The following is a 21,398-nucleotide window of genomic DNA, read 5'->3' on the forward strand; positions in this document are numbered from 1 at the left end:
CATTAATAGATCATTCAGACAGAAAATTAACAAGGAAAGTGTCTTTGAATGGCATATTAGACCAGATGGACCTAACAAATATATACAGAATAGCCCATCCAAAAATAGCAGAATACACATCCTTTCCACGTGTATATGGAACATTCTCCAGGATAGATCACTTTAGACCACAAAAAAGTCAATAAATTTAAGAAGATTGCAATCATATTAAGCAACTTTTCCAACCACAATGGTATGAAAGAAATCAATTACAAGAATATCTGGAAAACACAAAAGGACATGGAGGCTAAACAAGCTACTAAACAATGAATGGGTTAACCACAAATAAAAAAGGAAATTTAGAAAAAAATACATGGAGACCAGTGCAAATGAAAACACAATGGTCTTGGGCACCTGGTTGGCTCAGTTGGTTAAGCTACTGACTTTGGCTCAGGTCTTGATCTCTTGGTTCATGAATTCGAGTCCCTCATCGGGCTCTGTGCTGACAGCTCAGAACCTGGAGCTTGTTTAAGATTCTGTCTCTCCCCCTCTCTCTACCCCTCCTATGCTCTTGCTCTGTCTCTCAGTAATAAATAAACATTTAAAAAAATTTAAAAAAAGAAAGAAAACAAAATGGTCTGAAATCTTGGAGATGCAGCAAAAGCAATTCTAAGAGGAAAGCTTATCGTGATATGGGCCTACGTTAAAAAAAATATAAATAAAAAACAAAAAACCTCAAACACCTAATCTTACACCTGAAGCATTAGGAAGAGAACAATGAACAAAGACCAAAGCTATTACAAGGAAGGAAAATTAAGATTAGAGTTGAAATAAATGAAATAGAGACTAAAAATAATATATAGATAAGACCAATGAAACCAGGAGCTGGTTCTTTGAGGAGATAAACTAAATGATAAACCTTCATCAAACTCATCAAGGGAAAAAGAGGACTTGAGGCATGTGGGCGACTCAGTTGGTTAAGTGTCTGACTTCAGCTCAGGTCATATCATGGTTTGTGAGTTCAAGCCCCATGTTGGGCTCTGTGCTGACAGCTCAGATCCTGGAACCAGCTTCAGATTCTGTGTCTTCCTCTCTCTCTGCCCCTCCTCTGCTCACATGTGCTCACTCTCTCTCAAAAATAAACATTTGGGGTGTCTGGGTGGCTCAGTTGGTTAAGCGTCTGACTTTGCCTCAGGTGATGATCTCACAGTTCATGAGTTAGAGCCCTGCATTGAGCTTCTTGCCAGCAGTGCCGAAACCTGCTTGGGATTCTCACTCTCTCCTCTTCCTCTGCTCCTCCCCTGTTCACACTTTTTCTGTCTCTCAAAATAAACTTTAAAAGATCTTTTAAAAAATTAAAAGTAAATAAATAAACATTAAAAAAATTTAAAAAGGGAGGACTCAGAATCAGAAACAAAGAAGAGAAAATAACCAACACCACAGAAATACAAGGAATTATAAGAGAATATCATAAAATCTATATGTCAACAAATTAGACAACCTACAAAAAAAAGGGGGGGGGTAAATTCTTAGAAGTATAGAATCTTCCAAAACTAAATCAGGAAGAAACAAAAAATTTGAACAGACTAATTACCTGTTATAAAATTGAACAGTACTCAAAAAACTCCCAACAAAGTCCTGGACCAGATCACTTCATAGGTGAATTCTACCAAACATTTAAAGAAGAGTTAATACCTATTCTTCTCAAGCTATTCCTAAAAGAAGAAGGAAAATTTCCAAATTTATTCTATAAAATCAACATCATCCTAATACCAAAACCTGACAAAGGCAACTATTAAAAAACAAACAAACCCTACAGGCTGGGGCGCCTAAGTGGTTCAGTCAGTTAAGTGTCCAACTCTTGATTTTGGCTCAGGTCATGATCTCATGGTTCATGAGATCGAGCCCCACATTGGGCTCTGTGCTGACAGGGATTCTCTCTCTCCCTCTTTCTCTTTCCCTCCCCTACTCATGTTTGCACGCTCTCTCTCTCTCAAAATAAATAAATGAACTTAAAAAAAACTTACAGGCCAATATCAATATCTCTGATGAACATAGATGCAAAAATCCTCAACAAAATATATCAACTGAATTCAGCAATACATTTTTTAAATCATTCACCACAATCAAGTAGAATTTATTCCAGGGATTCAAGTGTAGTTCAGTATTCACAAATCAATTGATGTGATGTATCACGTTAAGAAAAGATAAAAACTGTATGATCATTTCCATAGATGCAGAAAAAACATTTGAAAAATACATTCATTTATGATGAAGTTTCTGAACAAAGTGGATTTAAAGGGAACACAGCTCCACATAATAAAGGTCATATATGAAAAACAGCTAACATCATACCCAATGGAGAAAAACTAAAAACTTTTCCTCCAAGATCAGGAACAAGAAAAGGTTGTATATTCACTCCCACCACTTTATTCTACATAGCACTAGAAGTCCTAGCTGTGGAAATCAGACAAGAAAAATAAAAGGCATCCAAATTAAAAAGTGAAACTGTCACTATTTGTAACTGACTTGATAATCTCTCTATAAAACCCTGAAGACTCCACCTAAAAACTATTAGAAATAAAGTAGTCAGTAAATTTGCAGAATACAAAATAAACATACAGAATCTGTTACATTTCTATACACTAATAACAAAGTAGCAGAAAAAGAAATTTTTAAAAAAGCAATCCCATTTGCAATTGCACCACAAAATATAAAATACCGAGGAATAAACTTAATCAAGGAAGTGAAAAACCCATACTCTGAAAACCATAAAACACTCATGAAAAAATTGAAGATGATATAAACAAATGGAAATATATTCCATGCCAATGGATTTAAGAAGAATTAATATTGTTAAAGTGTCCACAATGTCCAAAGCTATCTGCAAATTCAGTGCAATCTTGATTAAAACACCAACAACACTTTTCACAGAACTAAAATTATACTGAAATTTGTATGAAGCCCAAAAAAAGCTACTCAAATAGCTAAAACAATGTCAAGAAAGAAGAACAAAGCCAGAGGTACCACAATCCCAGGTTTCAAGGTATAAACTACAAAGCTATAAAAAAGCAGTATGGAACAAAAATAGACACAAAGATCAACAGAATAGAGATCCCAGATATAAACCCATGTTTATATGGTCAATCTACAATAAAGTAGGCAAGAATATACAGTGGGGGAATGTCCCTTCAATAAATGGTACTGGGGAAACTGGACCATATGCTTTAATACCCTACACAAAAATAAATTCAAAATGGTTTAAACACCTAAATGTGAGATCTGAAACCATAAAACTTCTAGATAAAAATATATGCAGTAATCTCTCATTGCCTTAGCGACGTTTTTCTAGATATGTCTCCAGGTAAAGGAAACAAAAGCAACAACAAACTATTGTGACTACCACAAAATAAAACTCTTTTGCATAGCTAAGGAAACCGTATAACAAAATGAAAAGACAACCTACTGAATGAGAGAAGATCTTCACAAATGATTTATCTGGTAAGGGGTTAATAACCAAAATGTATGAAGAACACTAAATTTGATATCAAAAAAGTAATTTTATCAAAAAATGGGCAGAAGATCTTAATAGATATTTTTCCACAGAAATACAGATGGCCAACAGACCCACAAGAAAAAAGATGCTCAACATTGCTGATTATCAGGAAAATGCAAATCAAAACCACAATGAGATATCACCTTATACTGTCAGAATGGCTATTGTCAAAAAGACAAGAAATAATACATGTTAGTGAGGAGGTGGAGAAAAAGAAAATCTTGTGCACAGTTGGTGGGAATGCAAATTGGTACAGCCACTGTGGAAAACAGTATGGAGATTTATCAAAATATTAAAAACAGAAATGTTACATGATTGAGTAATTTCTCTACTGGGTATTTATCCAAAGAATACAAAAACACTAATTTGAAAAGATATGTGCATCCCTGTGTTTATGGCAGCATTATTTATAATAACAAGTTATGGAAGCAACCTATGTCTATAAATAGATGAATGAATAAAGATTCAGTGTGGGGTGTGTTTGTGTGTGTGTGTGTGTGTGTGTGTGTGTGTGTGTGTGTATGTGTACGCGCGTGCATGTGCATGCGCAAGCTGGAATATTGCTCAGCCATAAAAGAGGTGAAACCTTGTCCTTTGTGACAACATAGATAGACCTAGAGGGTATTACACTATGTGAAACAAGTCATATAGAAAAAGACAAATGCCATATGATTTCATTTACATGTGGGACCTAAAAAACAAAACGAATGAACAAACAAACAAAAAGACTCTTAAAAACAGGGAACAAACTGGTGGCTGCCAGAGAAGAGGGGGTGGGTGATATAAAGGAGATTAAGAGGTACAAATTTCCAGTTATAAAATAAGTAAGTCATGGAGATGAAAAGTAGAGCATAGGGAATATAGCCAATAATATTGTAATAACATTGTATGGTGACAGATAGTGATGACAATGATCATGGTAAGTTGTGAGTAATGTATAGAATTCTTGAACCAGTGTTATACACCTGAAACGAATACAAAATTGTATGTTAATTACACCTCAATAAAAAATAAAACAAAGGGAGAAGATAATACAGTTAGTCCTACTTCCAGGCCCAGGTGATAACCACAGACTTCCAGAAGATTTTTCCATGGCTGACTGGCTGTACATCAGATTGGCTGGACTCACCACCAATGTCCAGACTACTGCTCTGCACCTCAAGTTCTGGATGAACGTGTATGAGCTATAGTATGGCTGGCAGATAAAGCCTTAAACCTTCATGAGCATAGTGGCCAACCTCCTTTCTGAGAAATAGTTTGGCCAGTACTACACTGACCTAGTAATTGACCAATTAGTTCCCCAAATCTTTAAGCCCTTCATTGCCCTTTAGACCTCATCAGCTACCCCACGGTGACTGACGACTTTCTGGTCATCAGCATATGCGATAAACAAATGTATGGGATATATGAGTCCCTTTGGGAGCCAAACATGAATCTAGAGCACCTGTTTGAATTCATATAACAAGCCATGCTTAAAGCTATGGACCAGGATGCAGTGTCAGACATAGGAGTCATTGTTCACATCATTGAAAAGGACAAAATCACCACCACAACACTGAAAGGGACTTACCCTCAGTACCCAGAGCCCACTTGAAAAAATTAGGTTTTCATTCACACACACAAAAACACTTCTTACATCACACAAAAAATTTACTCAAAATGATTAAACACTTGAAGACCTGAAACCATAAAACTCTAAGAAAACAAAGGCAGTAATGTCCTTGACATCAGTTTTGTCAATGAGTTTTTTGATCTGACACCAAAAGTAAAAACAAGTGGGACTACATCAAACTAAAAAGCTACTGTACAGCAAAGGAAGCAAAGTATATTAAAAAAAAAAAAAAAGGTACTGCACAACAAAATGAAAAGGCAACAAACCGAAGGGGAGAAGATCACTTGCAAATCATGTATCTGATAAAGAACTACTATTCAAAACAAAGAAATTCTACAACTCAACAACTACAAACAAACTAAACAATATATCTGAATAGACATTTTTCCAAACAAGACATACAGATAGCCAACAGGTACGTAAAGTTATGCTCAACATCGCTAATTATCAGGGAAATGCAAATCAAAACCACAGTGAGATAGTTCGTACATATAGGAATGGCTGGTATCAAAAAGACAAGAAATAACAAGTGCAGGCATTCATATAGAGAAAAGAGAACACTTGTGCACTGTTGGTAGGAATGTAAATTGATGCAACCACTATGGAAAACAGTGTGGAATTTCTTCAAAAAATTCAAAGTAGAACTACCATATGATCCAGCAATTCCACTCCTGGGTATTTGTCTTAAAAAAAATGAAAACACTAATTTGAAAAAATATATGCATCTCATGTTTATTGAATCATTATTTACAGTAGCCAAGACATGGAAAAAACCCAAGTGTCCACCGATGAATGAATGAATAAGAAGGGATTCATGCACACGTGCGCACATGTGCACATACGCACGCGCACACACACACACACACACACACAGTGAAATATTATTCAGCTATAAAAAAGAATGAAATCTTGGCACTTGTGACTCAATGAATGGACTTTGAAGGCATAACACTTCATGCAATTAGAGAAAGGCAAATACCATATGATCTCTTTCATGTGGAATCTTAACAAAAGTAAGCTCAAATGCTTTTTCTGCATCTATTGACAGGGTCATATGGTTCTTATCTTTTCTCTTATTAATGTGATGTATCACATTGATTGATTTGCAAATATTGAACCAGCCCTGAAGCTCAGGAATGAATCCCACTTGATCATGGTGAATAATTCTTTTTATATGCTGTTGAATTTGATTTACTAGTATCTTGTTGAGAATTTTTGCATCCATATTCATCAGCGATATTGGCCTGTAGTTCTCTTTTTCTTCTGGGTCTCTGGTTTGGGAATTAAAATAATGCTGGCCTCATAGAATGAGTCTGGAAGTTTTCCTTCCCTTTCTTTTTTTGGAACAGCTTGAGAAGGATAGGTATTATCTCTGCTTGAAATGTCTGGTAGAATTCCCCAGGGAAGCCATCTGGTCCTGGACTCTTATTTCTTGGGAGATTTTTGATAACTGATTCAATTTCTTCACTAGTTACGGGTCTGTTCAAATTTTCTATTTCTTCCTGTTTGAGTTTTGGAAGTGTGTGGGTGTTTAGGAATTTGTCCATTTCTTCCAGGTTGTCCAGTTTGTTGGCATATAATTTTTCATAGTATTCCCTGATAATTGCTTGTATTTCTGAGGGACTGGTTATAATAATTACATTTTCATTTGTTATTTTATCTATTTGGCTCCTCTCTTTTCTTCTTGAGAAGCCTGGCTAGAGGTTTATCAATTTTGTTTATTTTTTCAAAAAAACCAACTCATTGATCTGCTCTACTGTTTTTTTTTTTTTTTTGTTTGTTTGTTTTTTAGATTCTATATTGTTTATTTCTGCTCTGATCTTTAGTATTTCTCTTCTTCTGCTAGGTTTATGGTGTCTTTGCTGTTATGCTTCTAGTTACTTTAGGTGTGCTGTTAGATTTTGTATTTGGGATTTTACTTGTTTATTGAGATAGGCTTGAACTGCAATGTATTTTTCTCTCAGGACTGCCTTTGCTGCATAATATAGCATCCTTTCTTAATAAAAAACCCTTGAGAAAGTTGGGATAGAAGGAACATTCATAAACATCATAAAAGCCATCTGTGAAAAGCCCACAGCTAATATCATCCTAAATGGGGAAAAACTGAGAGCTTTCTCCCTGAGATCAGGAACACGACAAAGATGTTCACCCTCACCGCTGTTGTTTAACATAGTATTGGAAGTTCTAGCATCGGCAGTCAGACAACAAAATGAAATCAAAGGCATCAAAATTGGCAAAGATGAAGTCAAGCTGTCACTTTTTTCAGATGACATGATACTCTGCATGGAAAACCTGATAGACTCCACCAAAAGTCTGCTAGAACTGATACATGAATTCAGCAAAGTCGCAGGATACAAAATTAATGTACAGAAATCAGTTGAATTTTTATACACCAATAATGAAACAACAGAAAGAGAAATAAAGAAACTGATCCCATTCACAACTGCACCAAGAATCATAAAATACCTAGGAATAAACCTAACCAAAGACGTAAAAGATCTGTATGCTGAAAACTATAGAAAGGTTATGAAGGAAATTGAAGAAGATACAAAGAAATGAAAAAATATTCCATGCTTATGGATTGGAAGAATAAATATTGTTAAAATGTCAATACCACCCAACACAATCTACACATTCAATGCAATCCCAATCAAAATTGCACAAGCATTCTTCTTGAAGCTAGAAAAAAACAATCCTAAAATTTGTATGGAACCACAAAAGACCCCAAATAGCCAAAGTAATATTGAAGAAGAAAACCAAAGTGGGAGGCATCACAATCCCAGACTTTAGCCTCTACTACAAAGCTGTAATCATCAAGACAATATGGTATTGGCTCAAAAACAGACACATAGACCAATGGAATAGAATAGAGACTCCAGAATTGGACCCACAAATGTATGGCCAACTAATCTTTGACAAAGCAGGAAATAATATCCAATGGGAAAAAAAAAAGTCTCTAACAAATGGTGCTGGGAGAACTGGACAGCGACATGCAGAAAAATGAAACTAGACCACCTTCTTACACAATTCACAAGAATAAACTCAAAATGGACAAAGGACCTGAATGTGAGACAGGAAACCATCAAAACCCTAGAGGAGAAAGCAGGGAAAAACCTCTTTAACTTCAGCTGCAGCAATTTCTTACAGGACACGTCTCCAAAGGCAAGGGAATTAAAAGCAAAAATGAACTATTGGGACCTCATCAAGATAAAAAGCTTCTGCACTGCAAAGGAAACAATCAATGAAACTAAAAGGCAACCGATGGAATGGGAAAATATCTGCAAATGACATATCGGATAAAGGGCTAGTATCCAAAATCTATAAAGAACTTACCAAACTCCACACCCAAAAACAAATAATCCAGTGAAGAAATGGGCAGAAGACATGAGTAGACACTTTCCTAAAGAAGACATCCAGATGGCCAACAGGCACATGAAAAGATGCTCACATCACTCCTCATCAGGGAAATACAAGTCAAAACCACACTAAGATGTGGTTATACAAATTAAAACCTCACGCTGGTCAGAGTGGCTAAAATGAACAAATCAGGAGACTATAGATGCTGGAGAGGATGTGGAGAAATGGGAACCCTCTTGCACTGTTGGTGGGAATGCAAACTGGTGCAGCCACTCTGGAAAAAGTGTGGAGGTTCCTCAAAAAATTAAAAATGTATCTACCCTATGACCCAGCAATATCACCGCTAGGAATTTACCCAAGGGATATACGAATGCTGATGCATAGGGGCACTTGTACCCCAATGTTTATAGCAGCACTTTCAATAATAGCCAAATTATGGAAAGAGCCTAAATGTCCATTAACTGATGAATGGATAAAGAAGATGTGGTTTTTATATACATGGAATACTATGTGCCAATGAGAAAGCATGAAATCTAGCCATGTGTAACAACGTGGATGGAACTGGAGGGTATTGTGCTAAGTGAAATAAGTCCGGCAGAGAAAGACAGATACCATATGTTTTCACTCATATGTGGATCCTGAGAAACTTAACAGAAGACCATGGGGGAGGGGAAGGGAAAAAAAGTTAGAGAGGGAAGGAGGCAAACCATAAGAGACTCTTAAATACTGAGAACAAACTGAGGGTTGATGGGGGTGGGGCGAGAGGGGAAAGTGGGTGATGAGCATTGAGGAGGGCACCTGTTGGGATGAGCACTGGGTATTGTATGGAAGCCAATTTGGCAATAAATTATAAAAAAAATTAAAAAAAACATAAATAAGTAAGCTCATAGATACAGAGAACATACTGGTAGTTGCATGTGTATGTGGTGGGGGAGGGGTATCAAAATGGGTGAAGGCCGTCAAAAGGTACAAATTTCATTACAAAATAAGTCATAGGGATGAAATGTACAGCATGGTTACTATAGTTAATAAACTGCATTCCCATTTGTAAATTGCTAAGAGAATAGAATTTGAAAGTTCTCATCACAAGAAAAAAGGTAACTATGAATGGTTGGTGACAGATGTTAACTAGACTTACTGTGATTTCATATTATATACAGATAGCAAATCATTACATTATATGCCTGAAACTAATGTTACATGTCAATTATATTTCAATAGAAAATTTAAAAAATTCTCTTAAAAAAAGATGAAGAAAATATGACCATTAGTTTTACATCCAGTTTCACATAGCAATAGATTGTTAAGAAGTAATTTTATTACATAAAATATTAAACCCCATAACATTTCATTGATCCATTTGAACTACATGAACTTTAATAATTTTTAATACTGCCTAGCAAGGTTGAAAACTGACAACGATCTAGGAAACTGAAAGTTTTGAAGATTTGTAGGAAAGATGCCATTTCCACTGAGGAGACAAGAACACTGAGGAAGTGGTTTACCCAAGTTTGCACAACTATTAAGCAGTAGGGCCATGGTTCTAATCTAGATTCCTGACATCAGAATAAGTGTTCTCTCTTTATAACATCAAACTACCTTTTTAAACAACAAATGGCCAGGAGAAATCACATATTAGGCCACAAAAACAAGTCTCAATAAATTTAAGATTAAAATCTTAACACCTTTTCTGACTACAACTAATATAAAACTAGAAATCAACTCTAAGAAAAAAAAACTGAAGAAAAAAAAAAATCCCACAGAGACTAAACAACATGCTACTGAACAATCATTGGGTCAGTGAAGAAATCAAAAAGGAAATAACATACCATGAGACAAATGAAAATGAAAACAATACTCCAAGACCTATGGGACACAGCAAATGCAATTCTAAGATTATAGTGATACAGATCCACCTTAAATAAGAACAACAACAAAAAAAGTCTCAAATAATCTAATGTTACATCTAAAGGAAGTAGAAAAAGAACAAAGACCAAAATTAGTAGAAGGAAGGAAATAATAAAGATAAAAGCAGAAATAAATAACAGAGATTTAAAAAGTAGAAAAGATTAATGAAACTAAGAACTGATTCTTTGAAAAGATAAACAAATTGATAAAACATTTAGCCAGAGTCAAAACAAAAGGGGGGGGGTGGCAAATAAAGTTAGAAATGAAAGAGAAGTTACAACAAATATAACAGAAATACAAAAGATTATTTAAAAACTACTAGAAACGATTATATGCTAACAAGTTGGACAACCGAGAAGAAATGGATAGAGTCCTAAAAGCATAAAATCTTCTAAGACTAAATCAGGAAGAACTAGAAATTTTGAACAGACCAATTACTAGTAATGAAATTGAATCAGTAATCAAAAAAACTCAGAAACAAGAGTCCAGGACCAGACAGCTACACAGGTAAATACTACTGAACATTTAAAGAAGAATTAATGCCTATCTTTAAACTATTCCAAAAAATTTGAAGAGGAATGAATGTTTCCAAGCCTATTCTGTGAAGCCAGCTGTACCCTGATACCTAAACCAAAGACCATACAAAAAAACAATTATGGGCCAATATCCCTGATTAACATGGATGCAAAAATTGGCCACAAAATATTAGCAAATGGAACCCAACAATACAGTAAAAGGATTATACTCCATGATCAAGTGGGATTTATTCCAGGGATACAAGCCTGGTTCAATATCCACAAATCGATGAACGTGCTACACACACCTTTTTAACAAAATAAAGAATAACAATCATATGATCATCTAAATAAAAGCAGAAAAAGCATTTGACAAAGTACAACATCCATTCATGATAAAATTCTCAACAAAATGGAGATGGGGGAGTATACCTCAACATAATAAAGGCTATGTATCACAAACCCACAGCTAACATCATATTCAGTGGTGAAGAGCTGAAAGCTTTTCCCCTAAGATCGAAAACAAGACAAGGATGTCCACTCTCACCTATTTTATTCAACATAGTATTGGAAGTCCTAGTCATAGCAATTAGCCAACAATAATAAATAAATAAATAAATAAATAAATAGCATCCAAATTGGAAAGGAAAAAGTGAAACTGTCACTATCAGCAGATAACAGGTTACTATACATAAAAAAAACTCCTAAGGATTACACACCCACACCCACACACAATTAGAACTATTAAATGAATACAGTACAGCTACAGGATACAAAAGCAATATACAGAAATCTGTTACATTTCTACACACTAACAATAAACTACCAGAAAAAGAAAGAAAACAGTCCATTAACAATCGCATCAAAAGGAATAAAACACCTAGGAATAAATTTAAATTAAGAAGGTGAAAAACCTAGACTCTGAAACTGTAAGTCATTGATTAAATAAATTGAAGATGACACAAATGAATGGATTAAAATAATGTGGTTAAAATGTCCATATTACCTAAATCAATCTACAGATTCAATGCAATCTCTGTCAAAATACCAATAGCATTTTTCACAGAACTAGGGCAAATAATCCTAAAATTTGTATAGAACCATAAAAGACCTTGAGTAGCCAAAGAAATGTTGAGAAAGAAGAACAAAGCTGAAAGCGTCTTGTTCTTGGATTTGAGAACAATTTGGTACCAGCACAAAAGCCAATACACAGATTAATGGAACAGAATACAAAGCCCAGAAATGAATTCGTGCTTATATGGTCAATTAAAACAATGGAGTCAAGAACATACAATGAGGGAAAAGACAGTCTCTTCAATAAATGATGCTGGGAAAACTGAACCACTTTCATACATCATATATATAAAAATAAACTCAAAATAGATTAAAGACTAAAATATAAGATCTGAAATCACAAAACTCCTAGAACATAAACACTAAGTTTGACATTGGTCTTAATATTTTTGGATCTGTCTCTTCAGGCAATGACAACAAAAGAAAAAAATAAACTAATAGAACTACATCAAACTAAAAAGCTTTTCCACAGTGAAGGAAACCATCATCAACAAAATGAAAAGGCAGCCTTCTCCCAAATGAATGACAAGATATTTGGAAATGCTATATCCGATAAGGGGTTAACATTCAAAAAATATCAAGAACTCCTAAAATTCAATATAAAAAATCCAATTAAAAATGGGCAAAGGAGCTGGATAGACATTTTCCCAAAGATGTGTAGATGGCCAACTGGCACATGAAAAATCTTTAACATCACTAACTATCAGGGAAATGCAAATCAAATGTCACCATGAGATATCACCTCATACCTGTCAAAATTGTTATTTCTTGTCCTTTTGATAATGACCAGTGTTGGTGAGGACATGGTGAATGGATAACTAGACATATTGTGGTGACCATTTCTTAATGTATATAAATATTGAATCATTATGCTGTATACCTGAAACTAATACAATATTGTATATCAATCAGTACACACACACACGACTTGAAAATCACCAGGTTGTTTCTTTGGATAAATGCAGAAGTAAAACAACTTTAGAATAATATTATCACAGGGAGTTATTCTAACTCAGAATAAAGTCAAAATTATAGTATTTTTACTTCAAAGTTGATGGTATTTGATCAGCACTTTTAAAAGGCAATGTACAAATGCTTCACCTTTTAATTTCAAAAATCATATTCCATTTTATAACATGTATCTATGGGTTGTATCATTTTCTTAAACCATGAAATTTTACAACCACTATTAGGATTCCAATATTGCAATAACACACTTCTGCATTGTGAATAATCTCTCTGTCAATGTGCTATCTCAGCTTAGATAAAATGGCAAGGGTGTAAAAAACTAGCATCATATGCCTTGATTTCTGTCTTGAAACACTATTATATGACAAAAAAGTAAGGCTAATTATAAGCTGTAGTTATGAAGTTTGTATTGTTTTAGTCCAAGAAAAACCATTTTAATGCTAAAAGCCTACCACAAAAGCCATTTTTCAGCAACTAAAGGTGATTAACTGTAATTTCAATTAAGTCTACTGTTTTAATTATGAACACATTTATAAAATTATCAAATCATTACAAAATAAACCTAAACAAAAGTTCAAAGCCAACATACATTTATTGGATACTTTTTTTTTTAGATAGCCAGTGCCTGTCACTGCTCTCAGCCCAACTCTGTAAGTCAAGAGTTGATAAGCTCTTTGAGGGCATGACAGTAGCACAGGTCATTACATCAGATTATGGTCATGAGTGTTTACTGAATATAGTATGAGAGTACTATTTTTGGTTTTGAGTATATCAAGAGGCAAAAGACAAGGTTCCTGGCAGGAAGTAGCTGAATCTTAAGTGGAAAGCAAGCATCTCAAGTTCTCAAAGATAGCTAGTATTATAATGCAACACACATTTGGTCCAAATGAAGGACACAGACAAGCACTATTATAAGAATTTGGTCATTGTGAGCTGGGAGAATCAGAGTTTCTTGTTGTAAATGTTGAAATGAATTAGCTCTTGCTGATTTTCAATCTTATTAGGACCTTACCCTAGGTACTATACACATGGAACATTCTTTCTTTAGGCTACATGTTTCACTCATCTTTCAGTTCTCTGCTCCAATGTGATCTCAGAGTAGCTTTCTTGGACTCCCATGATGAAAACAGACCCCTTCTCTACCACAGATACCATTTTCCCCTTTTCACCTAAAACTCAGTTGTTTACTTGTTTATTATCTTTTTCATAATATAAGATTCACGAGAACAGAAATCTTCGTGTCTATCTTGTTTATTATTATTTGTCTTTTGCCTAAATCATTATCTGCCATAACGTAGGTATTCAGCAAATATTGAGTAAATGGGCCTTGTGAATCAAATGAAACTTCTAAAATAGGACAGAATAGCCATTCTAGGGAAAGACAATGGCTTGAAAAACAAATGCAACCTAGAGAATCTTTCAATCATGGTCTATAGGTGATTTTATATAGTCTACCTGAAAATTTCAGTAAAATATGGGATACTTATAATATCATTGATACTGCAAATGATTGGGCTTGCCACTATTTTTATAATCCCTGGTCAGTTTGAAGCCAGTGAGCCTTCTCCTGGGTCCTTCAATTATCCCTGAGTACACAGAATAAAACTTGTGAAAGAGGACTTGGTTAGATCCCTAGAAATAAAATTTTATAAGGTATAAGACAAAGGTGTTGCTGAGATGTTCATAATGATTGGCTTATTTTTCAGGATTTCCATGAACAAAAAAGAAAGGCTGAAAATTATGAAAGATGAAAGTGAAATCAAGGGATAATTTATTAAGATCAATTAAAACATCTTTCTTTTTCTTTTTCTTAATAATTTATTGTCAAGTTAGCTAACCTACAGTGTAGTTTTGGCTTCAGGAGCAGATTTCCGTGATTCATCACTTATATAAAACCCAGTATTCATTCTAACAAGTGCCCTCCTCAATGCCCATCACTCATTTTCCCTGCCTCCCCAACCCCCCACCCTCATCAACCCTCAGTTTGTTCTCTGTATTTATGAGTCTCTTATGGTTTGCTTACCTCTGTTTGTAACTTATTTTTCTTTTCCTTCCTCTATGGTCTTCTGTTATGTTTTCACTCATATGTGGAACTTGAGAAACTTATCTTTCTCTGACTGATTTACTTCACTTAGCATAATACCCTCCAGTTCTATCCATGTGGTTGCAAATGGCAAGATTTCATTTTTTTTTCATCGCAGAGTAGTATCCATTATGTGTGGGTAATTATATATACATATATATGTGTATATATACATACACATATATGTATGTGTATGTATACACACACACACACACACACACACACCACAACTTTATCCATCTTTATCCATTCATGTTGATGGACATTTGGGCTCTTTTCATAATTCCATAATTTGGCTATTGTTGATAGTACTGCTATAAACATTGGGGTACATGTGACCCTATGAATCAGCATTCCTGTATCCTTTGGATAAATTCCTAGTAGTGCTATTGCTGGGTCATAAGGTAATTCTATTTTCATTTTCTTGAGGCACTTCCACACTGTTTTCCAGAGTGGCTGCACCAGTTTGCATTTCCACCAACAGTATAACAGAGTTCCCATTTCTCTACATCCTCACCAACATCTGTTTTTTTTTTCCTGAGTTGTTAATTTTAACCACTCTGACCAGTGTGAAGTGGTATCTCAATGTGGTTTTGATTTGCATTTCCCTGATGATGAGCGGTGTTGAGTATATTTTCATGTGTCTGTTAGCCTTCTGGATGTCTTCTTTGGAAAAGTGTCTATTCATGTCTTCTGCCCATTTCTTCACTGGATTGTATGTTTTTCAGGTGTTGAGTTTGGTAAGTTCTTTAGAGATATTGAATACTACCCCTTATCTGATATGTCATTTGAAAATGTCTTCTCCCATTCTGTTGGTTGCCTTTTAGTTTTATTGTTTCCTTTGCTGTGCAAAAGCTTTTTATCTTGATGAGGTCCCAATAGTTCATTTTTGCTTTTATTTCCCTTGCCTTCAGAGACATGTCAAGTAAGAAGTTGTGGCCAAGGTCAGAGAGGTTGTTGCCTGTTATCTGCTCTAGGATTTTGATGGTTTCCTGTCTCACATTTAGGTCTTTCATCCATTTTGAATTTATTTTTGTGTATGGTGTGAGAAAGTGGTCCAGGTTCATTCTTCTGCACCTTGCTCTCCAGTTCTCCCAGCACTATTTGCTATGGAGACTGTCTTTTTTTCCATTGGATACTCTTTCCTGCTTTGTCAAGATTAGTTGGCCATACATTTGTGGGACACTTTCTGGGTTCTCCATTCTATTCCATTTGTCTATGTATCTGTTTTTGTGCCAATACCATACTGTCTTGATTATTACAGCTTTGTAGTACAGGCTGAAGTCTGGGATTGTGATGCTTCCTGCTTTGGTTTTCTTTTTCAACATTACTTTGGCTATTCGGGGTATTTTGTGGTTCTATACAAATCTTAGGATTGTTTTTTCTAGCCTCAAGAAGAATGCTTGTGCAATTTTGATTGGGATTGCATTGAATGTGTAGATTGTGTTGGGTGGTATTGACATTTTAACAATATTTATTCTTCCAATCCATGAGCATGGAATTTTTTCCATTTCTTTGTGTCTTTTCAATTTCTTTCATAAGCTTTCTATAGTTTTAAGTGTACATATCTTTTACCTGTTTGATTAGGTTTATTCCTAGGTATTTTATGGTTCTTGGTGCAATTGTAAATGGGATCAATTGCTTGATACCTCTTTCTGTTGTTTCATTATTAATGTATAGAAATGCAATGATTTCTTTACATTGATTTTATATCCTGTGACTTTGCTGAATTCATTTATCAGTTCTAGCAGTTTTTTGGTGGAGTCATTCAGGTTTTTCATGCAGAGTATCATGTCATCTGCAAAAAGTGAAAGTTTGATTTCTTCTTTGCCCATTTGGATGCCTTTTATTTTATTTTTTTGTCTGATTGCTAAAGCTAGGACTTCCAACACTATGTTAAATAACAGTGGTGAGAGTGGACATCCCTGTTGTGTGCCTGGTCTCAGGGGAAAAAGCTCTCAGTTTTTCCCTATTGAGGATGATATTAGCTATGGGCCTTTCATATATGGCTTTTATGATAAGATATGTTCTTCTATCCCAACTTTCTTAAAGGTTTTTATCAAGAAAAGATGGTGTATTTTATCCAATGCTTTTTCTGCATCTATTGACAGGATCATATGGTACTAATCCTTTCTTTTATTAATGTGATGTATCACATTGATTTGCAAATAATGAATCAGCCCTGCATCCCAGGAATGAATCCCACTTGATCATAGTGAATAATTCTTTTAATATACTGCTGAATTTGTTTTGCTAGTATTTATTGAGAAGTTTTGCATCGATATTCATCAGGGATTTGGCCTGTAATTCTCCTTTTTAGCGGGGTCTTTGTCTGGTTTGGGAATCAAGGTAATGCTGCCTTCATAGAATAAGTCTGAAAGCTTTCCTTCCATTTTTGTCTTTTGGACTATCTTGAGAAGAATAGGTGTTCACTCTGCTTTAAATGTCTAATAGAATTCCCTTGTGAAGCCATCTGACCCAGGACTCTTATTTGTTGGGAGATTTTTGATAATGGATTCGTTTTCTTCACTGGTTCTGGGTCTCCTCAAAATTTCTATTTCTTCCCTTTTGAGTTTTGGTAGTGTGTGAGTGTCTAGGAATTTGTCCATTTCTTCCAGATTGTCCAGGTTGTTGGCATATAATTTTTCATAGTATTATCTAATAATTGTTTTTGTTTCTGTGGTGTTGATTGTGATCTCTCCTCTTTCATTCATGATTTTATCTATTTGGGCTCTCTTTTCTTTTTGAGAAGTCTGGCAAGGGGTTTATCAATTTTGTTTATTCTTTCAAAATACCAGCTTTTAGATTCATTGATCTATTCTACTGTGGGTTTGGGGGTTCTATATTGCTTATTTCTGCTCTAATCTTTGTTTCTCTTCTTCTGCTGGCTTTGGGCTTTCTTTGCTGCTGTGTTTCCAGTTCCTTTAGATGTGAGGATAGATTCTGTATTTGGGACGTTTCTTGCTTCTTCAGATAGTTCTGGACTGCAATGTATTTTTTTCTTAGGACTGCCTTTGCTGCATCCCAAAGGGTTTGGATGGTTGTGTTTTCATTTTCATTTGCTTCCAAATATTTTTTTTAATTTCTTATTTAATTTCCTGGTTGACCCATTCATTCTTTACTAAGATGTTCTTTAACCTCCATGTATTTGTAGACTTTCCAAATTTTTTCTTTTCGTTGTTTTCAAGTTTCAAATATGCATGGTATGATTGCAATCCTTTTATATTTGTTGAGGGCTGTTTTGTGACCCAGCATGTGATCTGTTTTGGGGAATGTTCCATGTGCACTTGAGAAGAATGTGTATTCTGCTGCTTTTGTATGAAAATTTCTAAATATATCTGTTAAGTCCATCTGGTCCAATATGTCATTCAGAGCCATTGTTTCCTTATTGATTTTCTGCCTAGATGATCTGTTCATTGTTGTAAGTGGAGTATTAAAGTCTCCTACAATCACAGTACTGTTATCTATACATTTATTTATGTTTGTGATTGGTTTATATATTTGGGTGTTCACATTGGGGGCATAAACATTTATAATTGTAAGCTCTTCTTGATGGATAGACCCCTTAATTATGATATAATGCCCTTCTTTGTCTCTTGTTACCATCTTTGTTTTAAAATCTAGTTTGTCTGATATAATTATGGCTACTTCAGCTTTCTTTTGACATCCAGTAGCATGACAGATAATTCTCCATCTCCTCACTTTCAATATGCAGGTGTCCTCAGGTCTAAAATGAGTCCCTTGTAGGTAGCATATAGATGGATCTTTTTTTTTTTTTTTTTTAATCCATTCTGATACCCTATGTCTCTTGATTGGGGCATTTAATCCATTTATATTCAGAGTGATTATTGAAACATGGATTTAGTGCCATTGTGTTATCTGTCGGTTCCGTGCTTGTGGTGATATCTCTGGATCTTTGTAGTCTGCTGCTTTCTATTCACAGAGTCCCCCTTAGGATCTCCCATAAGACTAGTTTTGTGGTCATGAGTTCCTTTAGCTTTTGTTTGTCTGGGAGGCCTTTATCTCTCCTTCTATTCTGAATGACAGCTGTGCTGGATAAAGGATTCTTAGCTGCATATATTTCCTATTCAGCACATTGAATATTTCCTGCTACTCCCTTCTGGCCTGCCAAGTTTCAGTGGACAGGTCTGTTGCTACCCTTATGTGTCTACCCTTGTAGGTTAAGGCCCGTTTGCCCCTAGCTGCTTTCAGAATTCTCTCTTTATCTTTGTATTTTGCCAGTTTTACTGTGATATGTCATGGTGTTTACCTGTTTATGTTGATTTTGAAGGAAGTTCTCTGTACTTTCTTGACTTGGATGTCTGTGTCCTTTCCCAGATTAGGGACGTTCTCAGCTATAATTTTTTCAAATAAACCTGCAGTGCTTTCTCTCTCTTCTTCTTCTGTAACTCCTAGAATATAGATATTATTTCATTTCATTGAATAACTTAGGTCTCTAATTCTCCCCTCATGGTCTAGTAATTTCCTTTCTCTCTTTTTCTGAGCTTCATCATTTTCCATAAGTTTATTTTCTATTTCACCTATTCTGACCTCTGCTTCTCCATCTTTGCTGTCACTGCATCTAGTTTATTTTACATCTCATTTACATCATTTCTTAATTCATCATGACTATTTCTTAGGTCCTTGACCTCTGCAGCAATAGATTCTCTGCTGTATTCTATGCTTTTTTCAGCTATTAGTCTTAGGACTACTGTTCTAAATTCTTGCTCAGATATATTATTTATATCTGTTTTGAGCAATCCTCTGGCTGTCATTTCTTCCTGGAATTTCTTTTGAGGAGAATCCTTCCATTTCATCATTTTGGCTCATTTTCTGTCCTTTACGTGTTTTAATAGCTTGTTTTGTTTCCTGCACCTACAAGTGCTACTATATTAAAAAGATGTCATACACTGTCCAGGGCCTGGCACTTCAGCAAGTGTTTTTTAGGTGTGTTGCATGCACTGTTTTTGCATCTTTAGTTAAAACTTTTTTTCAAAACCACATTTTGACAAACAGTTTGCTCAGATTTCTCCTCAATTACTGCTTGACAAGTAGGTATCTGCCAGTCTTCTCTTCCCTACCAGGCCTGAGTAGATAAAATCCCACAGAACTGCCAAAAATCCACTGAAGGAATTACAAACCTGACTGCTCTTTATTAATTGTCAGCATCAATGCTGCCCAGTCTATGTCATGAGATCATTCCTGGTTTAGTCTATTTAGGTTAGCAAGTGTCTCCATTTCTTCCTTTGAGATAGGAAGCAGACAGGATGTTCTAACTTAGTGTTCTGAATGGTTAAGCCTCATCAAAGGCTGATTTATGATGGTAAGGGGTGGCCACCAGAGAGTAAGGCTAAACACCAACATATTACAGCTTTCACAGAATTTTACTGAAAAAAATTTTAATAGTATTTTTTAAATGTTTATTTATTTTTGAGAGAAAGAGAATGCTAACAGGGGAGGGGAAGAGAGAGAGAGGAGAGAGAAAATCCCAAGCAGGCTCCACACTGCCAGCACAGTGTCCGACGTGGGGCTCGATCCCATAAACCATGAGATCATGACCAGAGCCTAAATCAAGAGTCAGAAGCTTAACCAACTGAGCTACCCAAGTACCCCAATAGTATTTTTTTATTAAGAAAGTAATGCATGCTGAATCATAAATATTAAACTATAGAAATGTAAGAGAAAAAATGTCACCCATAGTTCCAGCCCCTAGCATATTTTCTATTCCAACTTTTATGTGTACATGCTTTTAAATCTGCAAAATATCAGTGTGTAAACATAACAGTAATAAAAATGTTAATGATCACTTTCAATTCCTTGCTTTAGTAAATCTGTTATTGAACTAATTTTTTCTAGTCCTGATCTATATGCAAATGTTATTTTTATCATTTTCCATAGGAAGAAGAATCTTTGTTACTGTATAAACACAAGGATGAAACCAATAAATCCAGATTTATAATTCTTGTGCCTTGGAGAATCATCCTTAGACCTCCGATTTTAGTCTTTGACATGGGGAAAATATTTTTTCAATTTTCTTAAGGTAAATGGTTATTGGCAAGAAATTGATGTTTCCCAGATCTAAATATATTCAGTCTAATGGTTTTATAATAATGGGGTTTGCTCTTTGTCTTATAAAGTTTCTTATCTTCTCATTTCCCTTTCTTTAGTATCTTTTCTTTTCAAATTCTTATTTAAATTCCAGTTAGTTAACATACAGTGCAATATTGGTTTCAGGAGTAGAATTCAGTGATTCATCAATTTTAGTATCTTTTGGACATAAGCAAGCCTTCTTTTTCCTTCTGGAATTGATTTAAAATGAATTAAAATACGATATAAGCAAGGTTT

At 35.0% G+C, this 21,398-nt stretch overlaps 1 protein-coding gene and 1 pseudogene across 1 annotated transcript in view; both read left to right on the plus strand.

Annotated features, from left to right (window-relative positions):
• DZIP3 (DAZ interacting zinc finger protein 3) overlaps positions 1-21,014 on the plus strand; it is a 137,459-nt gene extending 116,445 nt beyond the window's left edge. Inside the window, exon 33 of the mRNA XM_045036897.1 lies at positions 20,952-21,014. The gene's annotated coding sequence lies outside the window, so the exon portion shown is untranslated. The remainder of the gene's footprint in view (positions 1-20,951) is intronic.
• LOC101083791 lies at positions 4,446-5,739 on the plus strand (annotated as a pseudogene).
• Positions 21,015-21,398: the final 384 nt, after the last annotated feature.

Source organism: Felis catus, chromosome C2, assembly GCF_018350175.1.
Source record: "Felis catus isolate Fca126 chromosome C2, F.catus_Fca126_mat1.0, whole genome shotgun sequence".
In the NCBI taxonomy this organism is placed as follows: domain Eukaryota; kingdom Metazoa; phylum Chordata; class Mammalia; order Carnivora; family Felidae; genus Felis; species Felis catus.